This window comes from Heptranchias perlo, chromosome 16, assembly GCF_035084215.1.
Source record: "Heptranchias perlo isolate sHepPer1 chromosome 16, sHepPer1.hap1, whole genome shotgun sequence".
NCBI lineage: Eukaryota > Metazoa > Chordata > Chondrichthyes > Hexanchiformes > Hexanchidae > Heptranchias > Heptranchias perlo.
Window position 1 is genome coordinate 58,698,134 of NC_090340.1, and position 13,818 is coordinate 58,711,951.

At 40.4% G+C, this 13,818-nt stretch overlaps 1 long non-coding RNA gene across 1 annotated transcript in view; it reads left to right on the forward strand.

Annotated features, from left to right (window-relative positions):
* LOC137333385 (uncharacterized) overlaps window positions 1-13,818 on the forward strand; it is a 112,064-nt gene that overhangs the window by 57,419 nt on the left and 40,827 nt on the right. Inside the window, exon 2 of the long non-coding RNA XR_010965891.1 lies at window positions 12,219-12,288. This is a non-coding gene — a long non-coding RNA (uncharacterized lncRNA). The remainder of the gene's footprint in view (window positions 1-12,218; window positions 12,289-13,818) is intronic.

The window sequence follows — 13,818 nt, forward strand, 5'->3', positions numbered from 1 at the left end:
CAGACTGCAGGGTTTCAAAACGCAAGTTTGGTGTCACCTGGTCACTAAGTGGCAGCCGAGTTCATCAGTTGATTTACCTTGTCTTCTCTTCAACTCTTTTTGTACTTTGGCGATGTTCTGCACTCTGATCCTTGAACCCTCACCTTGGTTTATGCAATTAAAAATAATTCAACATGTATGACTTTTCAAATTATGTCAGAAATGAAGCTAATTTTTAGAGTACCCTGGCCTGCTCAGAGCTATAAATACTGCCGCCGCTTTTTGTCTTTATCCATTTGTCCCAATTACAGGTAATTTGCCATTTGTTCCTTTGCTTCCTTCTTTTCTGATGTGCTTGCGTTTTCTCTAATGGGCCAGTTAATGCTGTGAGGGAAGCTTTATTCCATGTGTTTTCAGGCGGGTAATATCATTCACATTACCTGCTAAATAAGATGCTCTCGATAGCTAAGTACATTGACTAATAACTCCCCCCAGAATCTTTTTACTGTTAAAGAAGTATAATAATGAACGAGTATTTCTTCCCCTTGCACCATTAAGTAGACTATCAGACAAGAAGCAAATGAAAGGAGAGTGCCAAATGAATGGACTAAATGAAGCAGTTGAATGGCCTTCTTGCCATAGTTGACTAGCTTGCCAACAATCAGAGTCTAGGATCACAAATGAAGAATGACCACTTGGGTGAGATATTGGAAGGCTGCCATCTCCTGAGGCGGCACCAGCCATGGTTCATTTGTAGCATTCTCGCCTCTGAGACAGAAGGTTGCGGGTTCGTAGTCCCACTCCAGAGACTTGAGCACAACATCCAGGCTGACGCTCAGGTCCAGTACTGAGGGAGTGCTGTACGGTCAGAGGTGCCGTCTTTCAGATGAGACTTTCAACCCTCTCAGTTGAACGTCAAAGATCCCATAAAAAGCAAGGGAGTTCTCCCTGATGTCCTAGCCAATATTTATCTCTCAACCAACATCACTAAAACAGATTATCTGCTCATTATCACATTGCTGTTTGTGGGACCTTGCTGTGCATAAATTGGTTGCCACATTGCCTACATTACAACAGAGACCTACACTTCAAAAAATACTTCATTAGCTGTAAAGCACTTTGGGATGTCCTGAGGTCGTGAAAGGCGCTATATAAATGCAAGTTCCTTCTTTCTTTTCCTTCAGTACTGCATTTACAATGTCTCATCATGTGACACAGAGTTCATGATTCAGTGTGTCAATCTGTACCCACAGTGCACTCATGAGGTCACTGGAGCAGAACATTATGAAGTCACAGGAGGGTAATGAACCAGCAAATATCTGCTCCCAGGCTGTCAGCAGTAGATTCAAATAATAAAACATGGCAACTGGGGCACTGGAAGGATTTAATGCTGATACCTTGCTTCAGGACAGTTACAATTTGTGTGAGAATTTTGGCAGCAGAAATTTGGAACTCTCTCCCCCAAAAGGCAGAGGATGCTGGCACAATTTCAAGACTGAGATCGATAGATTTCTGTTAGGTAATGGTAACAAGGGCAGCGAGAGAGAAACTATTTCTTCTGGTTGGGGGTGGTGGTGGGGGGAGTCCAGAACAAGGGCATAACTTTAAAATTAGAGCTTCGCCTTTCAGGGGTGATGTCAGGAAGCACTTCTTCACAGAAAGGGTAGTGGAAATCTGGAACTCTCTCCCCCAAAAAGCTGTTGAGGCTGGGGGTCAATTGAAAATGTCAAAACTGAGATTGATAGATTTTTGTTAGGTAAGGGTATTAAGGGTTACGGAACCAAGGCAGGTAGATGGAGTTAAGATACAGATCTGCCATGATCCAATTGAATGGCAGAGCAGGCCCGAGGGGCTGAATGGCCTTCTCCTGTTCCTAATGGTCCTATGTTCCTAAGACAGAATTCCCCTTTAAACGGGACTGGAAGCTAAGCTCAGTTCTCTATTCCTGTGCCGAGCCGGCTCACTAACCCACATGTTAGTTGAAGATGCAGGTGATCCCCCCATGGCTCCTGACAGCCCACCATTTACCAGGAGGGTTTTACTGCATAATTGCTTCATTGGACACAATCAAATAACTAGATGGGACAATAGCTGACCTTGTAGCCAATCCACAAATAAAAGCAAGGTCGTCTAGTCCTTTAAGACATCTTTCTTTCTCTTGCAAGCATTTCACAGGAAAGATTGTTTTTCAAAACAATCTTTTGATAATAGACCCAGGGACAGCACTGGCCTGGAGTGTTCCTTTGGGATAATGATTAGAGGCCCACAGGAGCAGAGAGAAAACTCTTGCATCAAAAATACAAATAGTTTTGGCTAAAATGTCAAGTGGAACTTTGCCTCGTAATTGTTCAAAGGATTAATCCATTAGCTTCAACAATTACAAATATTAACTCTTGTATAATCCACATTCTGCTCCCCCTGCCATCCGAGTTCATTTTAAAGCAATTTTATTGTATTTATTTATTCTTCACGTGTGCTAATTTTAAACTGTCCCTTTCTCTCTTCTCTGTGTGATATTTGTCTGATCCAAATTGCGTTGCTCCAAGGGGCTGTGCCAATGTTGCTTTGTAATCAGTCTCATCGATGGGCAGATGGACCTTCAGTTCTTCCCCATCCATCTCCCATGAAGCTAACACCTCTGATTGTAACTTCCCTTGGATAATAGAAGTTTGCGAAAAGGTACCAATTCATTGTCAGGAAAATATAAGCCCCAGGGCCCCCCAGGTTTGTTGTTGTTGTTTTTACTGTCGCAGGAAAAACACAACAACAACAACAACAACAACAACAACAACAACACATTTATATAACATCCCAATGCGCATCACAGGAATGTTATCAGACAAAATTTGACACTGATCCACATGAGGAGGTATTAGGACATATGACCAAATGTATGGTCAAAGAGGAGAGAGAGGCCGAGAGAGGCAGAGAGGTTCAAGGAGGGAATTCCAGAGCTTAGGACCTAGGCAGCTGAAGGCACGGCCGCCAATGGTGGGGCGAAGGAAATCGGGGATATGCAAGAGGCCAGAATTGGAGGAGTGCAAAGATCTTGGAGGGTTGTAGGACTGGAGGTGGTTACAGAGATAGGGAGGGGAGAGGCCATGGAGGGATTTGAACACAAGGATGAGAATTTTAAATTTGAGCCTTTGCTAGACCGGGAGCCAATATAGGTCAGCGGAGTGATGGGTGAATGGGACTTGGTGCGAGTTAGGATATTGGCAGCAGATTTTTGCATGAGTTCAAGTTTACGGAGGGTGGAAGATGGGAGGTTGGCCAGGTGAGCCAAGTTCGATCCCTTGTCTGTGCTGAGTTGCTTATCTCAGCTGGGGCAGCAGGAAGAGCCCTACATTTGGGCTCCCTACTGGTTTTGGGAGAGGGAAAAAAATCAATTGGGGTTTTTGCTCCTAAACACCATCCAGTTACCCATGGTGGAGAGTTAGTTGAGAAATTGTAACATCTCTAACTGTGTATGTCCCAGCATCAGAAGAAAATAAATATAATAATATGGTGCTCAGGAGTATTTTACAGAATTTACTAAAATATTGCACTATGCAACAGTAGGTTCGCAGGGAATCCATTGGCTCCATTGCAGCAAATGACTGCTCTCAGTTGTACTACCCAGGGAGATGTCAAGCAGAGGGAAAAAAATTCCAGGGCAGGTGAAGCACCTCCCAGTGACTGACCTGAGACAGCGCAGGTGCAGTCCAAAAATCAGGCTTGCTACCTTTATCTGAAGGGGGCTGGGTTACAAAGGGGAGGAAGTTATGCTTCAGTTTGTACAGAACCTTGGTCAGATCCCACCTGAGTTTAAATTTGGGCTGCGCACCTCAGGAGGGATATATTGGCCTTGGAGTGGGTGCAGCGCAGATTTACCAGAATGATGCCGGGGCTTAGAGGGTTAAATCATGAGGACAGGTTGCATAAACTCAGCTTGTATTCCCATGAGTACAGAAGATTGAGGGGAGATCTGATTGAGGTGTTTCAAATGTTAAAGGGATTTGATAGGGTAGGCACAGAGAACTATTTCCTCTGATGGGGGAATCAAGAACGAGGGTCATAATCTTAACATTAGAGCTAGGCCATTAGGAGGGAAATCAGGAAGCACATTTTCACACAAAGGGTAGTAGAAATCTGGAATGCTTTCCCCAAAAGGCTGCGGATACTGGGACAGTTGGAGCTTTCAAGATTGAGATTGATAGATTTTTGTTAGTTAAGGGTATGAAGAGAAATGGAGCTAAGGAGGGTACATAGATTTGGGGTAGAGGTCAGCCAATTATCTAATTGAATGGCGGAGCAGGTGTCGAAAACTTAATTACCTCTTATATACAATGCATTAACTCCAAACACTTATTTTCAGACAAGTAAGAATTTTAATTAAAAGAAACTTGAGCTCAAGGAAGATCTGCTCTAAACAATGTTCAGAACAACCTCTTCTCTGAACAAACTAAACAGTTCACATTTATACAGTTTAATTAGTAATGTCTGTCTATCATAGAATATGGGCGTACATGTACATTCTTTATTAGTTCAAGTGGTTAGTCAATCAAGTAGTGAGCCTGCCTCCTCTGGACATCCATAGCTCATTCCTGTTTTGGCACGTAGGCCTCATAGGCCTGAGAGCGCTACCTCCCTAAAATTCCGAAGCTGGTTGATCAGTAGGGCTGAAGTCAGAATCAAGGCCACATGGCCTCTCAAGAAACTGTATTCTCATTATATTTTATAGCCAGCAATATCCTTATCTGCACGGGGGGAGGGGGGGAGCCAGACAGTACCAAGCACCTGGACAGCCAACTTAATTATCAACGTACCAAGGACAATTGTGTCTTTCTCTGTGTGTGTGTGTGTGAAATTGTAACTACCCTATGTATGGGAGTCAAGGAGTTAACATTGGTCAAATACCCATCATGCTTTATTTTTTTATGGTCAAGTAACTGTTCATGTATTTCTACATTAATGTGGTCTTTATGGTTTTCCACATTCCCTCCTTTTGTCCTATATATATATATGGACAATATTCTAATAGAGCATTATTCCACCCAGACGTTCAAACTCCTCCTCATCCTGTGTCACCCCTACTTGCACCATCAAATTTGTGGGCGCTATATGTGTACCCAGATTGGACATCATAGCACAGCAACATTTAAGTAAGCAATAAACTATAAGAATTATAACAACGAATATGACTAATCCTTGAACTAGAGAAGTCCCAATAGAACTCAGCCATGTTCCATCAATACGCCTTTGTACTCTTATCTCTTCTCAGGAACAAACTCCTTCTAAACATTTCTCAAGTAAGCTGGGAATGTCCTTGGTCAATTAAACCTATCCATGTTAGTTTGAAAAGGGCTAACATAGTCAAATATCCCATGGTGCTTTATATTTTGTTTCCAGCCTAACTAGACTGAATGGTACCTTTCAGACCATTTTATACCTGTGAATTGGGGCCCTCCCCTTTATATCCCTTAATCCAAATTTTATCCCTACAATATCCCCTTGGCTAAGCCCAAGATAGCCAACCTTTATCCGTCACCCATGGTTGCCCATAGGTATGCCCTGCTCAGTGTTGCCCTCTTGCAAGCACCTAGGCATCCCCTGAATTTTACATATGCAAGATGCTGTACCTCATCTTAACCAGGTTCCCTTCGTGTTGGCCACCAGTCCGGGTGGAAGAGAGGCAGAGCATCTGATAATCCTATCAAACTATGATTGTCTCCCCTTTTACATGCACCTTACCCCAGCGGGTGCTACTCCCGGTACCATTAAGATGTTTTCTTAGTTGAAACCACAGAGACAATGGGGACATTCTCACCCAGGCTCTGTTTTACTATCTTTGCCAAACCATTCATCCTCTGCTTACATTTATTACATGCAATGAAAATCAAGAAGCACATTACTACAAACCGCACTACGACTAATACATATGAAATTAATCTAATCCAAGGATGGATCTGTATATTCAGTCCCAAATTCCAGAGGTCATCCCACCAAGTGGTGACTTTAATTTGGTCAATGTCATGCTTAATGTTTTTATTGTTCTGTTGTAGGTTATAATAAACCTTCTGGGATAGACGTATCTCCATTCGCAATGCTTTCAAGTATTTAGGCAACAGGAGTGTCAGATACCCAAATGTGTCCTGATATCCTTTTAAGTCCTTTTTGACATCCTCAGAAACTTGTAAGGTGATGAGGTTATGCCGATGTATCTCTACCAGTTCCTCGGGTCCAATCCGAACCGAGACTTCAGGAATGGAGCAGAACTCTGGACTTAAAATATCACAAGTTAGATTGGCATATTTAAATGTTTTCAAATTAGTTGTAACACAGTATTCGCCCTCTCCGGCATATACCACTTAAGTGGGTATTAGATCCGCCCTTAGGGCCTCCATGGTACAGTTAATATCCTGATTGGTACCGGTATTGTTAAACCCACACTGTGCTTCTGGGCTGTGTCCAACACTATGTGGACACACAGTAATAGCATGTCTAGTAACACATCCCTCTAATTTTGTTCCAGCCAATCAGCTTAAATCTATGTCCTCTAGTTCTTGAACCCTCTGCTAGGGGAAACAGGTACTTCCTGTCTACTTTATCTGGGCCCCTCATAATTTTGTAATTTTGTATCCATCGTGTGGATATCTTCTAAGTATTGTTTCTTTCAATTTCATTGTTAACTGATGAGAACCTAACCCTGAATTTTGGAAATCCAAATTACTATGTCGCTCTTTACTTTAATTTCAGTCCTTCTGATTGGTACCAGTGTTTCCTGACTGTTTCATTAATTAGTCGGTTTCTCTATGGACCATGTGTCAGTGCCTTGTTTAAAAGGATTTCTCACTCGCCTGGACCACATTAACCATTTCATGTTGTGCTGTTGTTAAGTAACTGAGCCTGTCTGAGACTCATTCTTCAGGTGTATCTTCTTCATGTATTTCCGCATACTAGCAACATATCATAGGTAGTGTTCTTGGATATTAACTTTCTGCTGGCCAGTCTCTTTTTCCTCATGGTATTTCCGAACGTGTTTTCCATGGCACACATCATATGTCCTGTAGGATTCAGTCCTGTAAAAGCAACTGGTTTGTTTAAAGAGTGGTTCCACTAGCTCACCAGGCCATAGGCCTTTGTAATCATGTTCTTCATCCTGGTCTCCGTTTCAGATGATGGCAACATACATTTGTATCTTTTATGTCCACTGTAGCCATTCTTAGGTTTTCAGGTTATCTTATCAAAAAGATCAGGGGTGTCTAGAGTGCTTATCTCCCCCTGCATGGTCCCAATGTCAGGGTAGTGGCCAGGCTATTGAATGTAGCTTTCTCATTGTTCATTATAGGCAAGGACACAAATATCTCCACGAGAAAGCTATCAATTTACTATTCTCAACTACACTTTCCTGACTTTCACTAGATTGTATATTTATGCCAGATTGATTTTTTTTGGTAAATCATGCCCAATTCCATGACTTTAGAGAAATTCCCATTTGGTGTAATTTCTCTGTTTCTTTACTTTAATTCTCAATCACTTCCTCTCATCCAATTTTACATAACCCATTATATTACCTATTATCCCAACTTGAGAGCAGTATTGTTGGACTGACAGGACTTGTCAATGTAAAATTTTCTTCCCTCCCGAAAAGAATTCTTCCTTGATACACAACATTCAATAGGAACCATTTAGACTGGACTTCTTTTATTTTAAAATATAATTTGATTATCCCCTTAAATTACAAGTAAATTTTTCTTTCTCGAGTGCTTGAATAGCAACTCATATTAATTTTTCTTATCACTTCCAATTTCAGAAACAAATTATGTCCAGGCTTTGTGGTTTTATAGTAGAGATGAAGTGCTTGTAATTACTTTTGGATGTAACTCCCATATCTCCCCACCTCGAGCACTCTGTCTCGGAAGACAATAAATGGGTTAAAACAAAACAAATCAAAATGTTTTCAAAAGAAGAGAATCAGGTTGATATCACCACGCTGTGACATTTGGTATCTGCCAATGTCTGCAGCTAAGGTCTTAAATTTTAACACCACTGGATCGTTTCCTGCACCAAATTTCTCCAGCAAAGGTTGCACCGTAACTTTGTAAAGCCATTTTATGTCAAAGAACTACTCTTGGTAATCCTGTACCATCAACACTCACGTGGTCCCAAAAACCAGGGTCACCTGTTTTAAAAGAAACACAGAAAATCCATTGTGGCTCTTCTTGAGAGCCCAAGGGGTTAATTTGTCAAATCATCATTTATTATTTATTTTGTCCAAAGGAATAATCCCTTTACCCGAAACAAATCCAGAAAACAAAACAGGAGAGAGAAATTGCCTAGTCCCTCTCTCTCTGGAGCTCGCAACCTGTCTCAAATAAACCCTGTCTCTCCCACATACAGATGTACGTAGGACTGCAGACTGGAATTTCCAACTCCAAGTCCTAATCTCTGTGTTTTCAAGATGTAACCACATTAAGAAAAATGTTTTGTGTTTTTGATTTCATTTATTCCCTCAGGTAAGGACAGCCGCTCCATCATGCCCACAGGTCAGGTTCACCCTCAGTTTGTTGATTCGTTATTCATAAGGGTACTTCTCCTGCCTGTATCTGGGCTAGGTTCTCTTGTGTCTGTTCCACAATCCAGTTACTATATGTATTGCAGATGTCATTAGCAGCCGCCTGCTAAGATACGTTATATTCCTCTTTTATTAATTTATTAATGGTTTGGGCATGTGTTTCTAGCACTGTAGCTATCTTTTGCAAATGTATGGTCAGCATTTGATCCTCAGACAATTCCTTATCTGTATTTTCATTTATTTTTTTAATATATCTTTAATGCGAGACCCTAAATCTCTAACCTTTTGATCTAATGTTGCCACATCAATGGTGTTAACAACTGAGGCACCCGTATTAAAGGCAGTTGCTATATCACTTATCACAGATCTTTCACGTCTCCACATTTGTCTATCTCTTTTACGATGTCCACCTCCATTCCATGTCGCGCTTTGTTTTAACAATTGAGTTAGGAGGTGTTGATATAATTGTTGAGTTTTCTTAGCATTCTCAATGTGAGTTATATAATTTGTCAGGGAAGGTCTTCCCTCTTTGGTCAGATCTTGTATTGGAGCTACTATTCGTGAATACTTTCAAATAAAATTGAATAGCCCCAGAACTTGTCGAACTTCCTTATCATACTGTGGCGGGGTAAAACTGATAGGCATTTAGTACCCTGTGTCAGTACATAGCTCAAGTAATGGACTTCCAATTGTCCAACCTATGCTTTCTCTTCATATGATTTGTTTTACATTCCTTTCTTATCAATTTTTTTTTCTCACTGTAGCATTGTCTGTGTGGAAACTTATATCTCAGTCAATTGTAGCCTTTGGCATTTCCGAGTAATTGGGTCAATTTTAATAATATAACCTATACCAATTGTTACCTCATGTTCACCTGTGTTCTGGGCAAGCCTCAGACAGTTCTCAACCGACTGGGTCATTTCTATCTGTTTGAACTGCACTTGGCATGACAGTCTGGCTTCTTGGGATGGAAGGGGTTAATATTAACTGGCTCTCGTGGTAGCAGTAATGTGATACTTCTCCCTCTGAGATTAAGTTTCCACATTCCACCTTCAAAATTTCTCTTCACACAGGTTTGACTGATTTTTTTCTCACATTTGTGGATTGCCTTACACTATATATTTTGCACACTATTTTTGAGATTTATTTTAATCATAGTGTTTTCTCCAATGTTTCTTATTAACCAACTTGTTTGCTTGCAGCTTCTTTACTTTCTTTTCAGACTCTGCTTTAGCTTTGCAAACAGCCTTTTCCCTAATCTTATCCTTCAGACGACAATTAAAATCCAATATGATCATTATCGCCGTCTTTTTTTAATATCTATTCCCTCAGGGGAGGAAGATTCAAGGATCCTCACCATGCACCCTGAAGAAAGAGAGTGTCTCCCTTCAAAATTCATAAAAACCTTAAGGGTTAGGGAAATTCTTTTTTAAAAAAAAAATTCATACCGGGAAATAACATCTCCCATCGTACATTTTAGTTTATAGTTAGTCTAGTATTTCCAGATTGTTGTGATCAACTTTTGTTTAGGTTCCCCTCAATTTTCACATTGCTTCATAAGTTTTATAATTTGCTGTCCAATTCATTCTTTCTTTCACATACTTTTAGTGGGTATGATTATAACCAACTCTCCGAGCTGTTCCAGCTTTCCGACTTTTCCTATCACGGTGATACAAGATAGCTTTTTTTTATCTGTCCCGTTAATTTTTTTTTAACCTCTTTTTTTTTTAACCACAGCCAATCACAAGATAAAAACTCAAATGCCAATTTTTTTCTGAAGATCCCATGTCTGGAATTTGACATGTTCACATTTTATAAGAACCAGAATTTAATAGGTCACTTAACCTCAATAACTCCAATTTTAATTCAGCAATCTCAGAATTAAACACAAGACAAAACAGATAAATCACACAAAAGAGGAAAACACTTAAGAAGGGGGTGTGGCCCACAACACCGACAGAAAACACTCACAATAAGGACAGGCTTTTTAAAGAAACAGTACACTGAAAACAAAAGAACCTTTCTTTTCCGGGTCTCTGTCTTTTAAATATTTTTCTAGTCACTTAATTCTATCCATATTAAATGTATTGTCTTCGGGAAAGGGATATTTCTTAGTCCTGGTCCATTTGGACCAAACTATCAACTCGTCAGTTGTTTCTTTCCCAAAGTTTCTGTACATGTAAGCAGCAGGTGTTCCCTTTTGAGGGATTCTATTTACAATCGCTGCAATATACTACACAACGATATAACGGTCTCCTATCCGCACTTGATAATTCAGCTGATCAGACAAGACGTCATGTGTTCTCTACACCTACTTTAGGGTCCTGGCCTTAATAACCAGCTCAGGCTAGGTGCGTGAGAGAAACGTCTGCACTTAGTTGAATCAGCTGACTTACACAAGATTTTTTTTCAAAAGTGCTTCTCCCCTTGAGCAGGGGGAACACTATTAGTGTTTCTATCTAAACACTTAATTTAGGTAAACCAGAATTTCACACTTTTCCGAATCAGCGACATCCACACCAGTCTGCGTTTGTCGCCACTACAGACTTGTAATTTCACACTTTTCCAAATTACGCAACATTTAGTCTGCGCTTGTCCAAATTACAACTTCACACTTAAAATTTTTTAATCACGTCTGTAAACTTTTCCTGCGCCTCTTTTTTTTTCCACTAGCAGCTGATAGTCTGTTGGTCCTTACAGCAACCTCAACGTCAGTCTAGTAATTACCGGTATTACAGATCTACTCCGTTATTGCTCTCTCTCAGCCCGTTACTACAACACCGCAGCTGACAATATCGAGTAATCTGACAAGTTCCTTTTCCCCTTGTCTATACAAAACACATTTCCTATGATCACCTTCCAATTCTTAAAGGCAAACAGAAGAATTAGTCATGTCAGTTAATGCATACACTTATCAATCGCTGTGCGTCTGCGGCTTGCACAGACAACATGTGTCCGTACTTATCGGGGATCACAAGCTATCTCGGTGGGACTTCCAAGAACTGTCGAAAACTTAATTACCTCTTCTATACAATGCATTAACTCCAAACACTTATTTTCAGACAAGTAAGAATTTTAATTAAAAGAAACTTGAGCTCGAGGAAGATCTGCTCTAAACAATGGTCAGAACAACCTCTTCTCTGAACAAACTAAGCAGTTCACATTTATACAGTTTAATTAGTAATGTCTGTCTATCATAGAATATGGGCGTACATGTACATTCTTTATTAGTTCAAGTGGTTAGTCAATCAAGTAGTGAGCCTGCCTCCTCTGGACATCCATAGCTCATTCCTGTTTTGGCACGTAGGCCTCGTAGGCCTGAGAGCACTACCTCCCTAAAATTCTGAAGCTGGTTGATCAGTAGGGCTGAAGTCAGAATCAAGGCCACATGGCCTCTCAAGAAACTGTATTCTCATTATATTTTATAGCCAGCAATACCCTTACCTGCACGGGGGGAGGGGGGGAGCCAGACAGTACCAAGCACCTGGACAGCCAACTTAATTATCAACGTACCAAGGACAATTGTGTCTTTCTGTGTGTGTGTGTGAAATTGTAACTACCCTATGTATGGGAGTCAAGGAGTTAACATTGGTCAAATACCCATCATGCTTTTCTTTTTTTATGGTCAAGTAACTGTTCACGTATTTCTACATTAATGTGGTCTTTATGGTTTTCCACACAGGCTCGAGGGGTTGAATGATCCCATGATCCTACCTGCCCTGGTAGTTAGAGAACAGTACAACAAATAGAAGGTAGGGTAAGAAGGGAAGAAAATAGCCTGACAAAATTCAAGGCAGGATTAATAATTACTATTTTCTTTTTAATTATGTTGTTCAGTGGAATCCTATTATAAGCAATAGCCCAAGAGCGGCAAAAGCATTGCATGTAATTGGATTAACACATAAGAGATGAATTGGTCGGAATTTGCAGATGGCAGAACATTGTCTGACATGTAATTTTATTAACATTTTGTATAAATATGGATGTAAATTTCTGTAACATAATAAAATTGTTATATCTGGTCTGTATTTCCTTACTGTTGCACTTAAATTTTTGTGTTAGGCTTTTAAAAAAAGTACAAACAAGTACACTGGGGGTGAAATTGGTCCTCTCTAGTCATGAGAAATGGGTTCATATCAAATCGATAGCCCGTTTTACAGCTCGCCCGATTTCTTTTCCAACAGACATCAATGGAAAAGAAAATCGGGTATGCCGTAAAATGAACTACCCATTCGATACTAGCCCATTTGGCGCTACCTTTGAAGATCAATTTCATCCCCGGGGGGCCATTCGGAATATACAGACACACTCTTCAAGAACTGAGCAGTTATAACTATCAGGTAAGACTGAACAGGCTGGGGCTCTTTTCTCTTGAAAAGAGAAGGCTGAGTGGTGACCTAATAGAGGTCTATAAAATTATGAAGGGGTTTGCTCGGGTAGATGTGGAGAAGATAGGAAGATAGGAACAGGAGTTCGTCATTCAGCCCCTCGAGGCTGTTCCACTTGTGGGGGAATCAAAAACTAGGGGTCATAGATATAAGATGGTCACTAATAAATTTAATAAGGAACACAGGAGAATTTTTTTTACCCCGAGAGTAGTTCGAATATTAAACGTGCTATCACGTGGAGTAGCTGAGGTGAATAGCATAGATGCATTTAAAGGGAAGCTAGATAAGCACATGAGGGAGAAAGGAATAGAAGGATACACTGATAGGGCTAGAAGAATTAAGCTGGCAGGAGGCTCGTGTGGAGCATAAACACCGGCATAGACCAATTGGGCTGAATGGCCTGTCTCTGTGCTGTAAATTCTATGTAATTCCATGTAAAAACACAAGAATTACAGGAGTCATAATATCTGCAGCCTCTTAATTGATTTTGCTGATTACACTTAAAAAAAGGCCAGGTGGCCTGAATAGCAATTAAACTCTGAATGATCTCACCCAGTGTTTATTTAACATCAATTAGTGTCAAGGGGCACAACCTCATCTTAGGAGCAGAATACTATGACATGCATTACATGGTATAATATTCCTGTCCTTGTAAAACAGCATATAAGCAGTGCCACAGGACATCGGATAGTAAATTTTAAAAAGCACAATTAATTGTGTTAATAGTCATGATTTGGAACAGACTCAAGCTTAGAGTAGAGAAGGTGAGCTGACACGTTAAATTTTATTAGTTCCTGCAGAGGTTAGAGAGTGAGTGGAACAGATTGAAGAAGGGAGATAAATTCAAGAGGAAGCTGGATAATATTCAGCTGAGAAAAGATACTGAAGGTTATT